Source organism: Rhagoletis pomonella, unplaced genomic scaffold, assembly GCF_013731165.1.
Source record: "Rhagoletis pomonella isolate Grant_MI unplaced genomic scaffold, Rhpom_1.0 Rhpom_scaffold_00007, whole genome shotgun sequence".
Taxonomy (NCBI): domain Eukaryota; kingdom Metazoa; phylum Arthropoda; class Insecta; order Diptera; family Tephritidae; genus Rhagoletis; species Rhagoletis pomonella.
The window spans coordinates 58,153,594-58,161,403 of NW_023458561.1; the positions used below are offsets into that span (position 1 = coordinate 58,153,594).

The following is a 7,810-nucleotide window of genomic DNA, read 5'->3' on the forward strand; positions in this document are numbered from 1 at the left end:
AAAAAAAAGAAATCTAACTAAAACTAAAGAACTAAAATACGCACCTCCAAGCCTTAAACTTACAAAGTAATCAAGGAAAAATTTAGTTGTATCCGACTTTACTATTATTTTATTCCGAGATGTTTTAAGTTTTCAACCAGTTTTTCCCAAGGTTCAGTTAGATTAGGATGACTACCTCCACTAGAGATACGCTTGGACTAAAAAATAAATTATTATTTTTGTGTTGCCATTAAGGGAGGTACGGATACAAAAGGGAACGCGAAAGGATGAGAAACAAAGCATTGGCGCTTATTTCTACGTACGTACATTAAAAAGTTCATCTACCTGGCCGATCTATGGTTTGCACAGGTAACAAAAATACCTTATTTTTTCCATTGAATACACTCGATTACAAGTGATTAGTACAGGTACAGGTACTTAAGAGCGTCGCAAGTAGTCGCTAACTACTGCTATGATGACCACTAATTATATAAAAAGCGAAAGAAAACTCCTGCTAGACTTCAAACGCACTTCAAAAACAGTAAAGCTCAGACACATAGCAGCGAACAGCAATAAAATCAATCATGGCTGAAATTTATATCCAAAATACAAGCAGCGCCGAGCATTTTTTCTGCGTCAAGCTTAAGAACTCAACAGTTCTTTGTAGTACACCTTATGTGTATCACACGGAAACGCCACAAGAATTAAGCAGTCAATTGGATGTGGTAATCAAAGCGAGTATAAGAAGTCAGCAAGAGACACCAAATGTACACAGAGCGATTCCCTACTTGTTGGCGCAGTATGAAGGCACACCTGTTAGGCACACGCGGCAGATTAAACGAAAACGTCTGGATTTTAACAAAGCATCGGAAAGTGACTGCGAAAATGATATACACTATAACTCACTAACTGTTCCTAAGTTCCGGGAGATTGCAAAAGAAGGTTTGACATATGAAAGAAGAGCTATTGACCTGCTGTGTAAGCAGAAGACGACACAGCAATTTGGAGTGATTAGAAAGTTCAGCTGTAGCGTTTATGAGGAAGAGAACGTAGGAAGCTGTTTTGTGAAACGACGTCGATTTTGTTAAACGAATAGTTGGATATGAAAATTTTTAATTATTTATGTGTATTATTGTATTATTATAGTTACTCAGCGCTTAGGATCGAAAATATTAAAGAAAATATTTAAATTGTATATGTGTATTTTTATTTAAAAATATTATCTATAAAATTTATATCTACATTCTATCGACATAAATCGAAGTTATACTGGGGAATGGAAGTATTTGTCAGGAGTTTATTCATATGATGATGGTTCTGATCCAATGTTTCGAACTATCCTGTCCTGAATTTGGACTAAGATATAACGCTGTGCTATTGAAAGTTACAATTATCTCAGCTCATTAATAAGTCATACGTATTCTACACGAAGGTGATTGGAATAAATCTAGAATAAGCTTTCTTTAATACATACGAAAAAGTAGGTTTAGAGCTGCGAAGAAAGCAGATTTGTGGAAGCTTAGTGCCCACAAAAGTCCCATCAAAGTACCGAAGTATACGCTTTTGATTTGGCTTTGTAGATGCAGTTGAACCACATACGGTGGGTGAAAGAAAATAGGTTGCCGTAATGTATTCACAGATGACCTAGAAGCCAGCAGTGATCAACTACATTAAGGAAATTTTGGATTTTAACATAATGATACATTTATAGGTTTCGACCAGAGAAAATCAGACGTAGGCCTTTTAGTGGTAGTCAGTAGGTCTGAGTGCTTATGGCCCTGCGAATCAGTCATTTCGTCTGCCAAACGACTGCATCGTCTTCCAATGTATAGTTTATGCTATACGGAAAAGCCTGCATGTCGTATCACATTACCACCACTGGGTCATCTAAACTTCACTCATTACTCTAATATGTAATATCAAGGACATCGAAAAAGCTGAATAGATGGCCTGGTATGACTCTGAGATGATAATAAGCGAGGCAAACCTTTCTTGTAAGCACAGTTTAGCAGTTACAAATGACTTATGGGACAAACGAGTTGATTTTGAGTTCTCAAAGGAAGATCTTTGAAACTCAACGAACCTACAGTAGGAGTTATTAACGACGCAACGATTTATAGAAAATGGTCACTTATTAATATAAGGGATATCCCTAAAGCCTTGACTGGAAAATTCTTGTATGTACCACATTCTACTGTGGGATCTGAAAGTTTACTGAAACTCAGAAATATTTTCTTTATTTACTAGATTTTCCATATTTTTTGAAAAACTCTCTCATTGTATGTACTCTTGACGGCTGAGTGGAAGATCACCCTATCTCAGCTTCCGATATATTGAGATAGGGCGTTTTTGAAGCGGCAGCTGAGATAGACCGTTTTTGAATCAAATTCTGTGATACGACGTTCTTCAACAAAATTCTGAAATAGGGTGTTTTTCAACAATTTTTCGTCATCTTTTTGACCAATTCTATTATTCTATAGCTGCGTTGCTTTTACTAAATGAAAAGGCAGACTTGTAAATATATAAGTGTTATATGATGACAACTGTTCGATTTATAGCAAAATGACTATAAAACAGTGGAACTGAAATACATATTTATCACTTGAAAAATTAATTTTTTTTTTACAGTAGGCGTAAACAAAAGTATACCACCCTATGTGTTTACCATTTCTGCGATCTCGAAGCCTTTATAATGGTTTGCATGAATAAAATTTTGCCATGTGGATTGAAAATATGTATAGCTTTCCGAATTTCAGCAACCGAAAATTTTGCGAAATTCGCAATTATTCGCAAACCAACTTAAAAAACGAAATAAACGTCCTAAGTATATCCCAAAAATACTCGTACATAAGTTGAGCGACGAGAATGGGCGCTCTCTTTATATTACCTTACCTTTAAAAAAAATGGGATTAAAATTTACTCTGTGGGACAGAATTGATTTTGAGGCTCTTCGCTGGTGCAATACCCAATCTTTTATTTAATTGTGTTAATTTTAAATATGTATATTAAGGTGGTCCTTATATGTAGGAAGCAAATTTTTACATCAGATTTCCGTCGCTGCTACTATCTAGGGAGACTCACAAAGTTTAAATTCAGTTTTTTTTTCTCCACATATAAATTTTCGTCCCGATTGGAGACGGTTAAGGCGTGTGGAACAGGGGTCAAAGTTCAGAGTACCGAATAAACACGTCTTAACCGACTCCAATCGACACCAAAATTTATATGTGATATCTGTGACCGTGGTACCTATTACCGATTGAGAGGGTGAGAGTGAAATTTTTTTCCATTTGATTTATTAAGGACCACCCTAATATATATAGTATTTTTTATTTAAATAAATTCGTGCTTCAAATTGGAGAAGTGGAAATGTAATTAGGTCACATATTGCTGAACTAACAGTTTTATCGAGGATTGTGTTCTAGCACTTTAGATATACCCATGCTTTATTGAATTTAAGATTGTTTTATAACTCGTTGCCAAATAAATATAAATAACATATTGTTTTCCCTGGGATTTGAAAAAATTTGATCGCCTTATTTATATTTTATGTTTCTTAACTCAAAGTGCATTTCGTAAATGGCCTGAAAATCTGGTCTAAATACGGTCAAATTATCGACCAACCTAGGACGAGTGCAGCAATAATAACAGCAAAACGGTTTGCGTAACTTCGGCAACAGCGAAAATGAGCTCAAATGTCGACGCCGCACTTAATTAACAAATATACAAGCACTTAACATAACCTCAAATGACAGCAGAAACAAAAATAACAAGAACACATGCATACACACACATGTGAAAAGCGACGATGTGTTGCAACGCTGATAATACACTAAGCAACAACAACAACAAGAAAAACACACACAACTGTAATTTCAGCAAAGTTCACAAAAGGAATATGGGTAACAACATTGATGACAGCAAGGAAAATAATACAAACATACAACAATACCAACAACAATGAGAACAATGGCGAAACCGCAGAAATTAAAGTGGTAGTACTAAAGGCAGTACCTATAACAACAAGAACAATAACAATAAATGAAAGGCCGGTAGAAGCGTTGGAGAAACAGAAGAGAAATGAATGGGGAACAAACAACAGACAAAAAGGACAACAAAAACAGTGGCTTTAAGGCTGCAACAATACTAAAGGACTACTAGCAGAGCGTCGAAAGAGAAGAGCGACGCTGACAAGCAAAAGCAAAATGAATTGCGTGAAATATAACTAGCCAACAACAACAGCAGCAAAGTCAATAAATTTAAAATGAAAAGAGCGCAAAAGCCAATGAACAAGAATAAAAAACACCAACAGCAGTCAATTCTGAACCTCGGCGTAAGTGCGAATAGGAAAATTGGAGTTCGCGCGTTGTATACTCCCTTGCACTCGCTCATACGCATGGCGCGCTCTCAACGCCTATTGCCTACTCCCTCTCACCACACGCCGGCCCAGCTGCCCTATAGCGCGCTTATATACTTTGCCACACACAACGAAGCGCAAAAGTGTTAGTGCGTTGTAAACTGCCGCGCTGCTTCGCGCAACCAGCACGAGCGCGCTCACTCACACAATAGCGCGCAGCTGAAAACTGGTCAAACCACGGAGCGAAACGCAGCGCTGTAGCAAAGCAGTCAATAACACCAAAAACAACGCCGCTACTGCGCCCATTCCCATTGGACCTCGTCGCCTATTACTGAGCTTTTAGGCCCGCGTGGATGAGCAGAGCGTGAGTGGTGGTGGTACTAGCGTTCGCGCGCGCATGTGTGTGTGAGAGCGCGCAAAAGTAGTGCTGCTGTTGCTTTTGGCACTCGATGCGGACCACTTGAATTTTACCAACAATGAGCATAAGAGCAAGCGACTGAGCCTATATGGGCCACTTATGTGCTGGCAAATATGAAATTTTTTATTGATTGAGGGCGCGCGCGGAGGCACTCGGCAGGCGTTTAATGTGCGATCGCATGTGGTGCGGCTATACGCGACGGCGCCGGTCTCAGTTAAACGACGTGTTCGGCCAGAGTAGCAGTGCGAAGAGTTAGTGAACGGGCGCGCGCGTCTCTTTTACTTGGAAATTTTATAGCCTCGACCGACAAAGCAAATAGTTAAAGCCAAGAAAGAAAATAAACGAAAAGGAAGAAGAAGAAACAGTGAAGTGAACAGTGTATGTGAAAAGAAAACGATAGAGAGGAAGCATGTTGCGAGTTTTAACTAGAAGTTAGTAAATTGGTGAATTGCCGACGCGATTTTCGCAAGCGCGTACCGAACATTAAGTGAATAATTTTCCAACGCGTTTTTACTAGAAAAATTTGTTTATCAGCGACGCGCGGTATTTTAGAAAGGAAAATTTAAATGCTGTCGCTGAAAGTAGCCATCGTGCGCGCGCGTTATGAGTGCGTTTGCGTATATAGCTACTTGTATTTGTGAAAGCGCAGCGCTTGACCTTTTATAAGCTTTTGGCAGCAAGCGCCGCGCCGCGTAGCCCCTCTTTTATAAGCCACATTGCAAGCTTACCGACGGCTTTTTGCATAAACAGTATATCTGCTGGTTCTTATCTGTAAAAGCGCTTTATGTGCGCCCATGAACTGGTGTGTATAGCTGCCATTGCCGTTATCAGCTGCCTTCGCAGCGTTGACCAACGCAAGTAGCTCAATGTCAACGGTGGCGACTACGCGCGCATCGCTTACACAACACGCACTGTCATCGTCACGGTCATCGTCATCGCCACCGCCGTCTGTCGTTACTGTTACATCGTCAGTCCCAGCATCGCCCACAACACCGCCACCGCCAGTGCAAGCGCCCAACCTATTGTCATCGCATTCGCATAGCCACGCGCCCCTATTCGAGCAGTTATACGCGCTGCGTCGTCAACGCGTCGATATGCATCCAGATTGCATGCTGTTGCAAGCGCATGGCGTAACAAGTCCGCGCTTGAGCCCAAGCGCAGCAGCGTTAACAGCTGCAAAAAGCAGACGACCCAGCGCGCCGATGGAAGCATCGGCGGCGGCGGAGGATCCGGAAGAAGATATATGCGAAGCGGTCGATTCGGCTGATGAAATGGATGTGGTGGGTGACAACGACGACGACGAAGAGGGGGATATGAGATCGCAAGCGATAAGCGAATTGGAAGCCAAAGCAACCGCTACACGTTTGGTTGGTACAACACCTCACGGCGGGGTAGAAGTAGAGGCGGGTGAGGATGTGGAAGAGGACGATGATGCACTTAGTCTGTGCAGTGAGGACAGCGAATTGTCTGTGGGGCAGGAGGGAGGCAGCGCGGCGACTAGTGGCTGCCACACGACGCCCAGTTTTTGTGATTTCAACCAACAACGTCGGCTTTTGCTGAGTAATGTTGGCAATATGATGGCATTGTGCGCGCCGTCGGCTTTTAGCAGCGTACATGCGCCCGGCGCTTCAGCGTACGGCGGCGATGGCAGTGATGCGCGTTCGAGCGCCTCAACGGACGACAATACAATACAGCAGTTGGACGACGAGAGCGTGGGTAGTGGGACGGGACTTACACTGCAGCCGCAGCCGGCGCCGCCACCTCTACAACCAGGTACCGCTATGCTCGATCCGTATGTGGTGGCCAGCGCATTGCGTATGCCGGTGCCAATGGTGCCCCGCGCAGCGCCTACACACGCTGCTTCCTTTCAAACGGAATTCATGCGAAAGTCACACATGTACGCCGAGGAGTTGATGAAGCAACAAATGCAATTTATGGCTGCAGCGCGCGCCAGCGCTTTTACGTTGCGCGGCACCAGCACGGTGGAGAGCGTGGCTGCGGCGGAAAGACGCGCTTTTGCGCGCGTGCAAGGCGCGTCACAACAAATGTCCAACTTGGCGGGCATACAATCACAACTAACGGCCATCACAAAAATGTCACAACTCAGCGCTGCGGCGGCAGCTGCAGCTGTGGCTGTAGCAGCGGTAGCCAATAATAATCAACCCGCGGAGCATTCACAACACCCGCAATTGCAACAAAATAAATCGAATTTTCCCAATAACGCAGACGCGCTGAGCAAGCTGAGCGCTTTGACCACAGCGCATACGCACCTCTCGCCCACCTCCGCCTCGGCAGCCGTTTCAAGCTTGAGCCAACTACAGGCGCAAATGCAAGCGCATTTTCCGTACGCTCATAACAATCATGCCAACAACAACCTCAACAACAACAACAATCTAAATGAGCCCGCGCTCAAATTTAGCATCGACAATATTTTGAAAGCTGACTTTGGCAGGCGTCTAGCGGAGGGCGCAGCCTGCATGGCGGCGTGTAACAGCAGCTCGCGCGCAACGAAAACCTACGGTGGCGGTAATAGTACCAGCGCTTTGCTGCGTGCACGGAAAGCGGCTGCAGCATCGTCTGTGAATGCAGCTGCGGCAGCGTCTTCGGCTAGTGCTGGCGCTAATGCCACCAACTCCGCGATGGCCATTGACCTAACGCATTTGAGCGCTTCATCGACTGCGACCACCACAACGTCTTCGACGGCTACGCTGAACTTTTCGCATACACTCGCGAATATCTGCACAAACAGCAGCGATTCTAATAGCACCGCGGTGAGCAGCAGCTATGGCGGTGCCGCCTCTGAGCATGCTAAGTCACCTGGCGCTGCTGGAGCGCCTAATGGTGATTTTTCAGCGGCAGCGGCGAAATGCGCAGCTACGTCGACGGAAGAGTCGAATGGCGGCGGTAGCAGCGGCGGCGCTGTGAAGTCCAGTGGCACAGGTGCGAGCGGCAGCGGCCCGATTGTGTGGCCAGCGTGGGTGTACTGCACGCGCTACAGCGATCGACCCAGTTCAGGTACGTAAGAATGCTTTAGTGTTTTTTTTTGTGAATTTGAAAAA

General features: G+C 43.8%; 1 protein-coding gene across 1 annotated transcript in view; it reads right to left on the minus strand.

Annotated features, from left to right (window-relative positions):
- Window positions 1-7,810, minus strand: part of LOC118743165 (homeobox protein invected) — a 242,215-nt gene that overhangs the window by 232,753 nt on the left and 1,652 nt on the right. The gene's annotated exons all lie outside the window — the stretch shown is intronic.